Here is a 16,099-nt window from a genome sequence, read left to right as displayed (position 1 = left end):
GGTATCTTGTGGCCCACCTGAGCCAAAGGGGAGTTGGTAGGGCCTCAGGCCATGCTGCCTGGCAGTGGGCCTAATGAGATTTACAAGTTGGGAGTTTTGACTAGCATGTTATTTATATCTAATTTTAAATTACACTGTTATTTAGAATAAATGCAAATATTTATTTTATTAACAATACTGAGAAATTAACGTTATTAACACCCAAGGAAGTTCATATTGAAATATGCAGTCTCAAGGTGAAATGCAAATAAAAATGTGGGAGGAAAGTGCCATCAAAAGCAGGCTATGCTAATACTGCTGCACACGGACAGGTAGGCTTCAGGGTACATTTTTAGTTCCCAAAGAACTGAGATTTGGCAAAGTGTGCCCTTAACAGATAATCCTGCCTGGACTTCAAACTGACTTACAAGCACGTAGTGACATTATTATGCTTGCCTTACAGTCTGGGGGATTTCCTTACTACCAGGTAAGAAAGTAGCCATGTTATTGCCCTCAGCAGGAATTACCTGAAAGGCAAATATTGACCTGAGAGATAAATACCAATCTGAGCTGAATTACCTCATGGCTAAATAATTATTTCCGGGGGTGGGGATGCAGGAGCTGAGACTAGCGCAGGATCAAGAAACGTGGAACTTCCGCATTCCAGCGTTTGTCCTTTTGGAGTAATATTGGCAATTTCTGTAAATAGCTGTGGTTTCAGCTGAGCAGCACAGGATATTGTCAACTGAAACACTTCCTAAAAAACACAATGTCCGCACAGGTGCAGTGAGCTAGCAGGATGATATACAGAGTTATTCGGTGACGCTCATCCTCACGCATATATGTGCTCTCGATCCCTGTGGCTGTAAGAAACCTTTTTAGTCACCTTTTCTCTTACCATTGAGAGCTCTGACATGCAAAGAGCGTTTTCAAACAGGATGACAAGGCTACATCCTGCGTGGATTTGAAAGGAATTGATTGCACAGAGCAGGCAATAGCCCATAATATCCTTCCTACTCAGTTGGCCCTCCTGTCACTGCTGATCTCAGTATGGGGAAGTCCCAAATAAATAGGAGCTTTCAGCTTCCCCCCTTGTGCCACATTCCTCTTTGGCATCTAAACCCCTATTATTTGCTGTCCAATGGGAGACAAATGGGTCATCGATTAGCTCACGGTAGGTTTGAATCAAGGAATGCGAGTACGTGAAATTGCATCACAATTAGATCACCGTGGGCTGGTGGCTGCTACAAACCAACCTTGCCCTATTGTGTTTCAAGGATCTGACTGATTTCCTGGTGCAGTGGGTAGGCTCTGGCTACCTGCTGAGGCTGAGGAGAGTTGTGCATGCCAGGAGGAGCTTGGCCGCCTCCTGCCCCCCCAGGACCTTGCCCTCAGCACGGGGCAGCTCTCCACTGGATTGCCCCGTGGCCTCCTGCAGAAGCCCAGGCAGGGAGCAGGCAGTGTGGGTCCAACTTTCCACCCAGTCCAAAGCTGGGAAGTGGCTGGGCTGCCCTCACCTAGGAGATCCAAAATATTTCTGGATCCATCAGCATAGACAGGCCTAATTAGGCTTGTTCTACAGCTACATTGTGGTCTGACCGTGACAATCACCCCTCTCTAGGTTCAAACCATGGGAGCCACACCTCAGCCCTCTTTGCATCACAGCTAGGAGCTCTTTCCACAGCATCCACCTGGTGCTGCTTGACTGTCCGTCAGGAATGACCCCCAGGACTCTTCCCATCTCTCCCTCCCACAGCATTACCTGTCATTAGGGGCAGGGCAGTAAGGAAGGACAGCTGGGAGGAAGGAATGGGGCACTGCCTGATGACCCTGAAGGCTCCTTGCAATTCTGAGGGCAGTTTCAAGAAGGACAGGGACACCTTCAGGTGCCAGCATCCTTCTGGCTACGGGGAGAGCCCCACCAGGGATGTGCTGAATAGAGGGGATGGCGAGAAAGCCTAATGTCCTCAGCAGCCGTGAGGCTCCCTGTGGGCACCCTGAGGGGAAGGCAGGGGCCGGGTTAAATCTGTGGCTAATGGCACAGATTTATGTCCCTTCTCTTAACTGTCTCTACCATTGCACAACAATTGTGTAGCTCTTATCAGGGCTGCTTGTTGCTCCTTACAGTTCATCTATATCTTATGTTTTCACTGTGTTTGCTTTTGCATGTTTCCAAGAGTGAAAAGAGGATTTCTCATGGTTTCCTGGGACAGGAGACTCCAGCAGGAACTGCGTCTTTTGCTAATGTGCTTTTCGTCAGTAACCGAACAGTGACTATTAGTATTCATTTCCATAACGTAGGTCTCATAACAAAAATAGCATAATCAAATAATACTGCATTTTGTATTGCCTAATTGATGGAAGGGAAGGGCTGAGATAATTTGCCACTTCATCATCCTCCAAATTAAAAGCCTGATGCTTGCAGCCTCTACCCAGAAGTCCCATTTGTTACTATTAGGGTGGTACACTGCCAGGCCAAATTCTGATAAAACACCTATCTCTTAATGGGCTGATTCTGCTGTCATTATGAATAGCACAGATCAGAAGAAAAGTCCACAGATATCAAGGGAGCTGTAATGCTAAAATGTCAGTGAAACAGGATCTTAGGTATTTATAAAATGTAGTGTTAATGTCTGCCCTGTGTTTGCTGGTAGTCCAGTTTGAAGGAGGTGCAAACCAAAAGCTTAGCCTGACAGTGATTACTTATATCCTATTTTTTTTTCCGAAGCATATACATGTATATCTAGATTTTGTTCTAACTCGTATTTGGATAATTTCATTAATTCATGGATAAAGAGAAAACGAAAGAATCTGTGCTGTTGAAAATATTGTACTTTTTATTTAAAAGCATTGCTTTAATATAACAAAGCTAACGCACTCACATGAAAATCAACTTCTCAGTGAAGACAAATGTATTTTTATTGTATCCTTTGTAAAACGTCCTGGATCTCCATGTATATCATAGGAAGCAAATCATTATTTTTAGCAATGGTCAAGTGGTTTGAGATAAAAGGCTTAAGGCTGGACTTTGAAGGTGCTGTTGTTTTCATTAATTGGCGAGATGAACTGGATCAGACCCAATGAGTCACCGCATGAGCGCGCGGGAATGTTGATCCAGCTGCGTATCGGGATTCTCAGGTGCACATTGCTTGCTCAGAATTAATAGGGAGGCATTACACATTCAGCAAATTCTTACTAGATGGAGAATGTTTTCTACTAAGAAGAAGTGCATGGTAGCCAAACTCCCCATGGCAGCATACGGTACATACTATTGATGAAAACTGAGTGATTTCTGGAGCCGTCATGAGTGTTTTGCCATGTTTTGTGCCATTTTTGCTTCTATCCTACACTGAAAGAGGAAGTTAGCATCTTGGGACTGGCAGCCAGCAAAAGCTTAGACACTTCTCACCTACAGAGGTTTGTGGGGCACTGTGGAGAGCATATGCAAGAGATACGAGCTATTGTTACTAGCTTTTTGAGCTGGAAAAGCTTAGGATCAGATCTGCTGTGCTCTGCAAAGATCCCTGACTACAAAACCCAGAAACACATTACTCTATTGGAAACACATTACACTGCTGGTCAAAATTGTTGAAAAATTATGTTTCCTTTTTAATGCTGTGCATTTCTTAAATGTTTCATATTTTTATCAAGTATCTTGTAAGGTGTTTGGTTTTCATTCTGAGCAATTACTAAGAGAATTTCTCAGCATGTCTGATCCTGTTGCTCCTAAGGTTTTCTGTAATACTGAGAGAAATGATTGTTGTATGTCATCAGTAAGATTTTTCTGGCCCAGGCAAGAGAAAAAGGTGAACTGTAATCATGGAAAACTATGCAATGAACCTGAATTGTATTTGATCCAGCTCTAGTCATTAATATATGATATAATACAGACTATTGATTTCATGATTTAACTAGCTGGTAGGAAGACATGCTTCTGCAGAAGAAGTTTTAATATTTATATTGACATACTTTCCAACAGCAACAGCATACATTAACAGCCATGGATGATACAGCAGAACTGCCATTCCTGGCACGTCCTCTGGCTTCTTGCTTGCTGTTTCCCAGCATGTGCCCTTCTCTTGCCTGGAAATCTTGCCTGGGCAAATTTTGATCACTTTCTATATTTGTCAGGGATTTTCAGCCTTCTTAGAGACTAGTTCTTGGTAAAAGGTCAGGCGCTGTTTTGCGTGTGCTGTCTACCGACATGGGCACTGGCAGTTTTGGACCTGTTGCATACAGAAATATTCTAGATAACTGGAGAGTGGGCACACAGTGTGGCTGTATACCTCACTCATATGATGCCTGGTGCTACAGAAAGCATAGGATATGCTCCACATGCACTATGCAGTCACCTCAGACCTGTGAAATCACATTGACATATATAGGAAGGATCAGATTTAACATGTGGGCTGGTTAGTGAGCACAATTACTCTGTGGATGGGTGGTACGTCTAGAAAATCCTGGAGGTATGTCTGGTGGTGCCACACAGAGATAAAGCATCATTGGCAGAGTTCAGCTAATTCTGTATTCATGGCATGAGAATAGCTATTTCATCAACTCTAATTCTGTATTTTCAGTTAATTAGCCTTGGCTTTCTCATGTGCTTTCTCAAAGACAAGCTCTCAGAGGAGATAAATGGTCTCATTTCTCACTTGGCCCAACTCTATTTTTTTTTTTCTTTTTGCAGGACTACCAGAGATTTTGAACACTGTATTTAATGTATTTGTGAATACACATTAGACATTTTAATTATATTTGGGGTTTCACAGAAATCCTGACGGTCTCCTGTGACAAGATCATTCATTCTGCACCCCCCTAAGCACATGAATACACGATCCTCTGAAGTGTAGCTGAAATGTTGAGGTATAGTTCCTTTTTCAATTGACTCATTTTAACTGGAATTTAGCATAATCAGACACTATATTTTTTTTAGATTTATGTAATTATATAAGCACCACTAAGACTACAAATAAAGCCTTAGATCATTGTGAAACAGTAATAACAGTCCAAGAAAAACTCTAAGTCACCAGAAGAATGTTCACTTATGGAAGGAAAGATAAATATTTCTAAGACTCACATCATAATTTTAGCCATATCTGAAAGAATATTTTTTTTCCAGTTTATCTTTTACCTTTGTTAATTAGAAGTTATGGTTCTTGCCCTGAGGAACTCCAGTTTCCATTTAGCTGTAATTTCAATGCATGCATGGAATGCAGCCCTCTGTGCAGAACGAACATGCAGCCCCGTGGCTTTCTCATGGCTGAAAATGTGCTTGTCTGGTACTCAGTGAGCTACAGGTAACATAAAAAGCACCATGTCCTTCGCTTACAGATGGATGGGACAGAATTGTACAGAGATAGGGCTGCTGGTATCATTTCCATCTATGCAAATTTGTCAAATATATGCTTCCCTTTCAATGGTGATTGTGTTGGGACTCCTTTGATGGTTTTGCTTCATTAACTCTTTCATTTGGATTTTTTCCAGTCAAGAAGGGGTTCCCTATCCATTCTTTTCCTGAAAAGATAAAATATAGGAACGATTAACAGGATAAGAGGAATCATCTTTTGCCAAGATTATAAATTCTAAGGAATTCAGCTTGTTTGATTAGATTTATTTATTTATTTATTTTTAATAATAACTGGATTTATAAAGCCTCCAGTTCCCTCCCCAGCTAAGCTGCTTTGGGATCTGTAAAAGCAGTCAGAGCAGTAGATGGATCATACCAATTTAAATTTTATCAGGAGCTGTTTTTCCATGCAGTTGATTTCATGCAATTGCAAAACTCAGGCATCCAAAAGTAATAAGATAGTTTCCCCCCAAATCATAAGATTTTAAGTAATAAAAATGTTGATGCTGTTTTTATTCCTTGATGTAAGATACACTTTGTGTGACCTTCTAAATAGTCTGTGTCATATCCTGCTCTAAAAACAGCCTACAATATTGGGTTTCATTCTCCTGAAAAACCCTCTACGTCCCAGGAAACTTGGCAGATCTCTGACGTAATCAGTTTCCATGCAGTTTTACTCAAATAAATAATATTTATAAGTAAGAATCACTCCATATGCACATTAAATTGATTGGTGCAGGTTTTCTTTTGAATGTGCTGGTGTCCGTTTACACATATGTATATTAGCAATAACTCCTATGGAGATTTAATGCTGTTTAAACATAAGGTAAGTACTGTGTTTCTTCATTTAGCCTTGCCAGTCCCAACATTTTGCAAAACAGGAGTCAAGCCTTGAGGTTAGCCTAGAAATCACAGTATTAAAAAGTAAATAAAGTAAATAAATGCTGTACTCATTTTGTTTGTCCTCCCCTTCCTCCCCCCCCTTTTTTTTTTCTTTAGGGGGTCTTTATAACATGTTTATTAGTACCACGTTTTCATGCTTTTTGCAGAACAGAATTACAGGATCTAGTTTTTCTGTGACAGTAGTGAATATCATAGGCCTTAGAAATGAAATGGTATGTTGGCAGCTCTATTTCAGTTGTAACATCATCTAAAATTTTCTCACTTTCCTCCCCTGCCAGCAATATATAAGGATGTTGAAAGTGATTGTGTGTGTGTGTATGCGTGTGTGTGTGTGTGTGTAATCTAGCAGCCTGGCTATGAAGGGTTGAGAAACTATCACAAAATCAGGATCTAGTTTTCTGAAAGGAATTTGTTATTTTAAGTGTAGATCCCACATTTTTTTGCATATACTTAAAAATATAGAGAGGAAATTTGAATGAGCAATGCATAATGGAGTGAAAAAAGGATTACAAACCAAAACATTATTTAAGTTTCCAGTTCATTGCATCCAGACTGAAGTATATACTGGGCTTAGCACAGAAATAGGCAGAGGGGTAAGCTAATGTTTTTAATACTGTGTATAATCCAGAAACACAAGTGTTTGTAGTGGTTTTATGTTATATAAAACATTGGTGAGCTAACCAGTTTTGAAAAAAATGCAGTATGTCAATAGTAGATGTGAAAACTACTGCACGGTCTATGACTTTCCAATAAACTCTAAACCAATCTGATAGGGAGCACAAGTGGTATATTATCACAGTCTCCACATTTCAGGAATATTTTGTATGAATTATGAAAAAAATTCATGGGGAAACAATGGCTACGTTCTTCTGACAGATCAGAATCAGAGCAAGTTTCAGCAACAGCAGCAGTTGCAGTGAGTTTTGTCCCCTGTCCTCCACTCCTCCCTTGAACACTCAGGACCTGATTCCAGGCTGGCTGGAGCCAACACAAGGATTTCCATACTTACGTAAGACTTGCATTCGGTTGGCAGTACCTAAGCAAATCATCCAAATCCTCCTTACACTCTCTTCTTTACCTTGTGGGAATACAGATTTATGGAATTATTGTAAAAGAGTTTCATGATCGTATTGAGAAATTCCTTCTACTTGCAATAGATTTCTTCTTTCCTTTATCTTGAACCTGTACAGAAATTTTTAAGTGTTTTAACATATGCTTTGTTTTACATGTGCATGGACATGTATATGTACACATGTACATATGTATATGTATATATATGTATTTCAAGGATCTTTAGAGAGCAGTAACATACTATTTATTTAGTCCTCGTATAGCCCAATACTGAGCAGTGTCAGCCCCCAGCATGTCCTGAAATCAGAATTCCTGATTCAGGAACACCTGATACTTGCAAAACTCCCCAAACAAACTTTGTATCTCTGGCAGCAGATGTGTTTATTCTGTACTTGCCAGTTAAGTGAAGGTGGTTCTGATAACAAGTAAAACATGTCTTGTACCTGAAGCTGTCTAATGATGTCTCTCAGCAGGATAAATTGGCTTTCAAAGAGCCCTGTGTTAACTGCAGCTCAGCTACTTCCCATATTTGAACCAGATCTTTTCAGCTCTGCTTGAACAGATGTTTTAAGCCATCACTGCTGTATTCTCCCCTCTGCTCACCCCAGATTCATGTCCTCACCCCTCGAGGGGGCCCTTCTCCTATGCCAGTGTAATTGTTTTTCAACCAGATTGGTTCTCCAGCTCACCCTGGTGTTGCCCAAGAAGGGGGTAATCTGAGCAAGGGCACGAACAGCTCAGGCCATTACAAGATTGCTTTCATCAGCAAAGCTGATTCCCATTTCTGCTGGCTGAAAGCCTTTGTAAAATTACAGGCAGCCTTGCACATCAATGCGTTGCACAAGATATGCTCAATAACACATCAAAATACAAAACAGTCTGTCCTTCAGCTCTTCTGTTGGGAAGACCCAGAAAGAGCCATGGAAGTTGAATAGTACTGATTTGGGGAGGGCTCTGAGCTGGGGCTGCTATGCACACAGCCACCATGCCACAGCCATTCCTACATATCTAAACTGCAACCTCACAAACAGTGGAAGTACCCCTAAAACTTCACTGAATGCCACTGAATCTGCCCCAAGAGCCATTGCCCCAGATATGCACCCGGCTTCAGCCTCAGCATTTTAATTTACTTACCTGCAGTGTGGGAGGAGGCAGATCTTAAAATTGTAATAGGAACAGGATTTTTGATTTCTGAAGTCTGTCACGTTCTTGTGGTTAGATGAAACTATATCCACTAGAGGGCTCTTTTAATTTTGTCCGAATGCAACATAAAAACAGAATGAAAATTTTATTAAAATATGGATTTTAAATTATTTGGTTAAATAAACTGTTAGAAATTGAAGGCAAATACAAATCTTACTGAGAAGGCAATCACTGATAATACTTAACTTTTTTTATTCAAAGTACACTTTATTATCAACTAATTATTAAGGAATTATCTACTAATTATTAATTATCAACTAATTTATCCTCATAATACCTTTCTGACATTGCAGTGACTTCCTTGTTATGGATGGAGAAATTTGGGTGGAGGGGATTTACCTGATATCAGATTCTGATTCAGTGATGAAGTAAAGATTGGACTTCAAATTCCAGAGCACATTGTCTTCCCACTGGCAATTTGATAAAGGTATATAACTGAGAAAATATGAACAAATCTTTTCAGTAGCCAACCTGTGCAATAGAGGAGAATTTTTATTTAATCAATTACAGACTGAATTTGATCTATCTGACCCTGAGGTCTGCGGTATGCACTTTCACAGACAGTTCATGTGACTGTTTCCACCAAGAGAAGGTGAAGATAAATTTCTTCCAAATCAGAAGTGCAGAAGCACATATTACATTCACTTTGCATTTACCAACAAGTGGAAATGGTTCCACCAGGGGTTTGGGTCTCACACTCTAATGGTGCTGTCATGCATGGGAAGGCAGCTGGAGCAAGTTGCATTGTTCCAAATGTAAACCCTGGAAAACAGCAAATATAAAACAAAGACACACCTTGTTTCTACAGCACAACCTTACCTCTGCCTTCCTCAAATGATGACCGGCCTTGCCAGGAATGCAATAGCTTCACAGATGGTATGGGACACTTTGGGAAGGCACAGCCCCAAATGCCAAACTCTTTACCTTTTCCTTCTCTTTGTTAAGAGAAACCTCTAGCTCAGGTCACTGTCATTGAACAGGAGATACCTACTGCACACGAGACATCTCAATCCTTGAGTACAGGGAGGTACTGCAGTTCCAACCGTCAGAACACAACCCCAGTAAGAACAATTACTTCAGCCTTTTTATTGTTTATTTTCCAGGTTTTGGACACCCCACAGCTTAAGCGGGACTGCAGCATTTCTCCTAGGAACACCAAACTGAGATGGAGAGGGTGCCTCTGATTCACAGCCCGTGGCAGTGGCTATGGTAAGGACAGGCAGGGGAGGAAGCGGGAGCAGGTTCAGATGGAAATAACCAGTGTGGAACTGCCTTCCCCTTTCCGTGCTGGCTGCTGAGCATTTTTCACTGAATTTGGCCCCAGTTTGCAAGGCAGGAACCTCTGACCTAATCACTCAGCAGCTTTATTTGACCACACTCAGTCTCCCTCTCAAGGAAACAGGATTACTGGGTCCTAAATGCTTCCTAGAGTCTTTCATCTTTCCTCTATTTAATTATTGCTAATTTCCGTGATGGTACTCCTAAAGCACAGTTGGAGCCTGGATGTAGATTATAGAGCACTTTACAATATCAGCACTAAATCAGACAGAGACCATGAAGCACATAAATATGCATTTCCTGAGATTTGTGAAGGGTGGGATTTTATCTTGCAGTGCATTAGTGCCCCGAAGATTGCGTAGCACTATAAGTCACTGAGTTATCATGACAGTTGGTTGCCTGGAAATCCTCTTGCTTTACTCCACATGCCTATTTCATTTTTGTAGACAAATCAGTTTGACACATGTTAACCTGGAACAATAATTTTTACCTTTCAGAGAGTTTTCTGGAGTGATTTTTCCCAAAGAGCAAAAGGTATCATTAACTTGCTGAGAGAAATGAAGAGGGGCTGCAACCATCTTCAGGAGGATCACACTCATACATGTATTTTGAGCCCAGAATTTCACCTGAGACATAAGTGAAGAACAAGTTAAAACCAAAAAATTCACTCAGCTTGGACTGCAACAGGTAAGATACCACTGAACCCATAAAAAGAAAATTATCCTCCATTTTCACGATACTTGCCTTCAGTAAGAAAGGTATATCAATTATTTTTAGTGTAATGTTAGACTACTCAGCAATCTGACTCAAGCCAGCTCATGCAGCCAGCATCATTCCACATATTATCAAGAAGTCTTTCATATGGGGCTATACCACCATGTGCACAAGCACTTTTCAAGGTGTATTTGTAGGTGCACATCTATAAGTGCAGGTAGAATTTGGAGATAAAGTTCTAAAGATGCATCCTAAATGCTCTAAAAGCCAGACCTATCTGGCTGGCACTGTAACTCTGATCGCCATTGCACTGCATCATCTGGTCACTTCCAGTGGTGGAAAGCAGATGTGAAACACAACTGTCTTGGTTTGATAGTATTTTCTTGCCATTTCTGACTGATCTGACCCAGGGATCTGATCAACACGGGGAATTCCCAGAGATCTCTCAGCTCTGCTGTTCTAAACAGTATCCCTTTGATGGCAACACAGGCAACCCAGTACAGTTTATAACTTGACTCAGATTACTGTTGTAACTCTCAGTTACAGTATTGGCTCAATTTCCATCTCTCTTGTTACTGCCAAGGATTAGAAAAGCTCTCTGTAGATCTTCCTAGCTAAGGTACCATATCTTCCAAAATCCATTCAAGGAAGGAGAAAAATGAACAAATATATCTGTACCTCTGTAATAATACCATGTTCCCTGTATTTTTAACTGAGTTTTTACCCAAATTATAAAATAAGATGATCAGAGCACATGTATATGAATTTAAGAAAAATGATACATTGAGTTCCTCAAAAAATGTTTTTCCAAGCCACTGTAAGTGACAATCTGTCCGTTGTTTTTTAAATAATAGCTTAGTTTCAGTGACTACAGTGACTCAACCCCCCATTATTCTCATTGTAAATTATGACACGCACATTCTTACAAAACCTATGTGTTATTTAGTTTTACTCCTCCTCCTATTTAATGTAACACAGTAGCTGGCACTTCTACTGAAAAATTCATTGAATATTTCCATATTGGCTTCCAGCTTGTCTGGTGTTTTTGCCTGGCAGAATACAGTGCATCTTTGTGCTTTATTAATGGGCTGAGCTTCTGGATGAGACCATGCTTTTTGCCACTGCAGAATTTTCTTACAAAATATGCACCATAAAGTGGACAGAAACAAAAATTTTTGTACATCCAGGGGACAATTCTTGACAAAGTTAAGTAATTTTCATTAAACAAAAGCTGAAATAGAGATTTCCTCCATTTAAAGCATAAATTAAATAGTTTTAAAAAATCTTAGGCATTTTAGCAGTTACAAAATTGAAAACATTGTGGGGGGCTGTTAGCCTTTTCAGCTAAGCACCCTCCTTTTGACCCTACGGTGGTGGGTAATGGTGTGAATACTGCAGATGAAGAACTACACAGGAGGACTACCAGATGTGGGTGGTACAGACAAACCACTGTCAAGCATTAGAGGAGCCTTTCCAGGAGGGATACAGGCTCTAGGCTGGGAAATGTGCCATTCCCAACAACACTAGAAGCCACATGCAAAGCTGACACATCCCCTAAGCTCTCCAGAATTGTCCCAGGATCTGAAGGCTGAGTGGTGGCTGTCTCAACATTAGGTACCTTCACCTCTCTGGCACCCAGCAGTCCTCTAACAGAGCTGTGCAAATGTACCTCTGAGGCTTGAGTAAGACCTCTCTGTATTTCATGGCATGCTCAGAGCAGGTGGAGGAGCAGGAGAGCAGCTGTGCATGGTTCTGCACGCAGGTGGAGCTAGATCTTCTCATATGGAGGAGTTGAACAAGAGGCTTTCTTGGTTATGCATCTGTTGTCTTAATCCTCACTCATACTGCTTAACACATCTTCTAAAATGAAGGCAATATAGGAAACTTTAGGAACTGTCAACCTTTTGAAATCTTTGTATTAAAAGATGTTTTTAAGGGAATCTGCCAAATATTGTCACCCCTGGAGCAGAAATACACATGTGCCTTGGTCTCAGCTGCAGTATGTCATAAACCGAGGGTAATGTGTATTACCCTGGTGAGGAGGGAGTCGTGCTATTGAAGCAGTGTGTGAGCTGTTACTGAGGTAATGATTTGCTTTCTTTCCCCTGTGCCATCTCCCTGGCAAACAGGCGTAGAGGAATTTTCTGAAATTAACTGATCTAAATTTGCCAAATGAGACCATTCCTTACATGACAACAAGAAGGTCTCATGGAACTGCACGTTTTATTGGCAGCATTTCTAGCTTCCGTCATTTCAGAAAGATTGTAAGCTACAAGAAGTGAGGATAAAAGCAGACACAGGCAGCCAAATTGGTCTCCTGAATCTTGCTTATGAAGTTCAGTACAATAAAAGACAAGGAAGGAGTCGCTAATTTAAACTGCCTCAACCACTGATTCACCGACTTTATATTTGTATCCACCCGCAATCTATGTTATTTCAAGTGTGCTCCTTCCCCACCTCCATCCAACATCTATCCTCCTACCTCAAGGCTTCTAGGTTTTGAATGAAGAAGAGTGGCATTCTTCTTTGAAAGATAAAAACAAAGTTTTCCTAGCCTTAGCCAGGTCACAAAGTGAAAGTCATACAAAAATGGGAGACCACAGCCTAGCAGCCTAGGTGTTAGTTTCATGGGAAGGTCTTTTTTTTTTTTTTTTTTTTTTTTTTTTTGGGGGGGGGGGGGGGAGGGGCGAGGGAAGATGAAAGTTAATTTAGTTTGTTTGTTTTTAAGGAAAATGCCCTTCTGTAGTTCCTCTGTAATATTACAGAGGGGAGAGGATGTGACCAACATGGACATGTATTTCCTGATTCCTATGCAGAAGTGAGTGCCTCAAGATGGTTCTGTGCACAGTGGCCACCCCATGGTTAGGAGTTAGCCTGGACTGAGACATAAATATATAAAAAAGGAAGTAGCAGTATTTGAGTAGAGAACATGATAGGATATGAAAATGTGGGCTTTTTAAAGCAGGACGAGCTTGGAGAAGGTTCTGACAGAAGGTCTGCAGTGGAGGGAATAGCATGTCTTTGATGACAAAGCTCTTCTCCCCCTTAACTGAGAGTTCCTTGCTCAATATTGCAAGAAAATAACATGACTTTAATCTGCTCTAATAAGATAAAGATCCAGATCACTTTTTCCCTTTTCCTGAGTGTGTTCTGAACACCAGCAGCCACTTGCTGTAAGAGCCAGAAATCAGGAACAAGAATGTTCCTTGCTGCATGTTCTTCAGCACCATCTACTGGCACTTTCTCTAGTCACTACTTGGGCGTTGTATCACCTACAGCCCTTGAGTCACTTTCAAGAACAAAGAAACCGAGTAAAATCCTCTAAGGGACTGTCCATACATAACAAACATAAAGACTACCTTGGATGAATTGGTGCTTAAATAAACTTTGGTGCATATGTGAAACATAGTAAAAATCAGCCAACTTACAAGCAAATACAATTGGGCTAATGGGAATGCACATCCCTTCACAAAAGTATAATGGAGGCAAGGGACAAAAAGGCAACTCAGAGAAAACCAGAACTCATGAGGTGATGAGAACATGTCCAGGAAAGGAAAATTTTACAGGAGATGTAAGAAGATATTAACCTGGAAAAGAGCCTTTCGAAGCAGAAACTGGACCAGTATTTATTTTCCAAGATCTATGTCTTAAGAATGGGATTTTTGAACTCGACTGCTATTATCAGATTTTGCAATACTCCTGTTTAAATATAAAACTGATTCAGATGGATGGATGACTGTTTTTTTTTTTGTTTTTTTTTTTTTTTTTTTTTTTTCAAGAAGACTTTAGATAAATGAACTCTGACTCCTCTGACTGGAGCAGCTCTGCATAATCCAGTGGGACAGATCTTGTGCTGGGATTACTGATAGTCTCTGCTGTCTTCAGAAATAGTGGCATTAAAACAGAAAGGAAAACAAAATTCAGAGCACATCTGTAGACACTGTCAGCACAACTCACTGACATCAAAAGCACTTACTGATTTGCCACAGTGGATGAACCTTTCCCTCCGTTTGATGCCAGTAAACCCCAAATTAAGCACAGCCACTGAGTTAGCCCTAAAATATATTCAGTAAATTGAATAGCACTCATCACCAATTTTCAGTTTTCATTTTAGCATTCATTTCACTGATGAAAGATAGTGTACCAACAGTGTTCCAGATAACCATGAATAAACTGTTCCTGTTGTTTCTGAACATGAAATAAGAACAGAGAAAAATGGCATAAGAGAATGTGCTAATGACATATTGGAATAAATATTCATTCATCCTAAGCTTTTCTGTTTGTTTGTATATCTAGAGCTCTCTTTACAGATATAAAACAGTTCAGTGAATCAGTACAGAGGGAAAATACATTCTTCTCAGCATGGGTGTTGACCTCTAAGTCATCTAGTCCAATAAAATCCATTGACAAAAAGCTTCTATACCTCACAACCTTCTCTTTTTAAAATTTTCTAATAAACATTATACTTAATTGCAACATCAGCGAAATGTTGACAAAGGAACATTTTATTTTTTTCAATATATAATTTAACAGAAGCACCTGGTGAATGACGTTTTAAAGTTGTCAGCTTGGACTCATGAGAACACAATTGAAGCAAAATCTCACGCTTACCTCTGCTATTGATGCAAACATCCTTCTTCATTGCTAAAGACAAAACATCTCAGTAGCTAGCTCTAACTAGGAATTCTAGCAAGCTGTAATTCCCCATGATGTCTACAGGCTTATAAATTTTGTAAATCTCTTTGGAAGATGTTATTTCTGTCCTCACAAAAGCCTAAGGTATCTTTCAAAGTCACTCCAGCTCAGACAGAAATGGCAAAGTATGGAGGCAACAGTTATGTGTAGGAGAAGTCAGTGGATAAACATAACAAGGCAAAGAAAGACTGGATGACAAGTGAGGTTAAGGAGACAGAAGCTTGCAGTGACAAATGCCATTAATGTTATTTGAAAATGCAATTGATAAAGAAGGGACAAAGGCAGATTAAGAGAAAGCCAAAATGATAGAGAAATTGCTCCCAGAAGTTATTGTGGAATTGATGCAGATCAAGCCGTTTACTATTTTTACACTTCATTAAAAAGACTAAAAAGAACAGTGTAGTGTGCTTTGGGGGATACAAAGCATCCAACAGGCTCCTCTGTTACAGTGTAATTTTATAATCTTTCCAAATTTAGTCATTTTAGCAAGCATGATCTCAGAAAGTTGCTACTGTACTTAAGATCAGAAGTTGGCAATGCATTATTCCAGATGGCTTTTAGACAGATATGGGATGCCCAGATAGAGCTGAAGGGCGTTTGGTGAACATATGGGTGAATGAGCTGCTTGTAGATTTGCAAGATGTTGATAGCATCACACTTCTGGCAAAACACAAACTACTTGTTCCCATTTATAAGAAATGAAAGCCTAGACAAGTGTTTGTCATGGATGACAGAGAGTAGAACGCACCAAAGCATCTCCTAGTAGCATCTACAGCTGAGGTAGAGATTATTTTACAATTTAGGGACAGCAACTTAAAACAATGAAACCCCACAGCTAGAGTGCTGGAGTTGGAACTTGGCCAAGAATTGAAAATGCAATCATAATTATATCTCCTTCTAAGGGCTGCA

The 16,099-nt window shown here is 40.3% G+C and overlaps 1 long non-coding RNA gene across 1 annotated transcript; it reads right to left on the bottom strand.

The window, feature by feature from the left end:
- Positions 1–2,919: 2,919 nt before the first annotated feature.
- LOC140001998 (uncharacterized) lies at positions 2,920–8,992 on the bottom strand. Its single transcript, XR_011807838.1, has 4 exons — positions 8,843–8,992; positions 8,435–8,544; positions 7,239–7,411; positions 2,920–5,493 (listed from the first exon to the last, which is right to left on the bottom strand). It is a non-coding gene; the product is annotated as an uncharacterized lncRNA (long non-coding RNA).
- Between the last annotated feature and the right edge of the window lie 7,107 nt (positions 8,993–16,099).

This window comes from Anas platyrhynchos, chromosome 3 (genome assembly GCF_047663525.1).
Source record: "Anas platyrhynchos isolate ZD024472 breed Pekin duck chromosome 3, IASCAAS_PekinDuck_T2T, whole genome shotgun sequence".
NCBI classification, from domain to species: Eukaryota; Metazoa; Chordata; class Aves; order Anseriformes; family Anatidae; genus Anas; species Anas platyrhynchos.
Note: the sequence above shows the minus strand (reverse complement) of the source record. Positions and strands in the feature narration are given on the sequence as shown.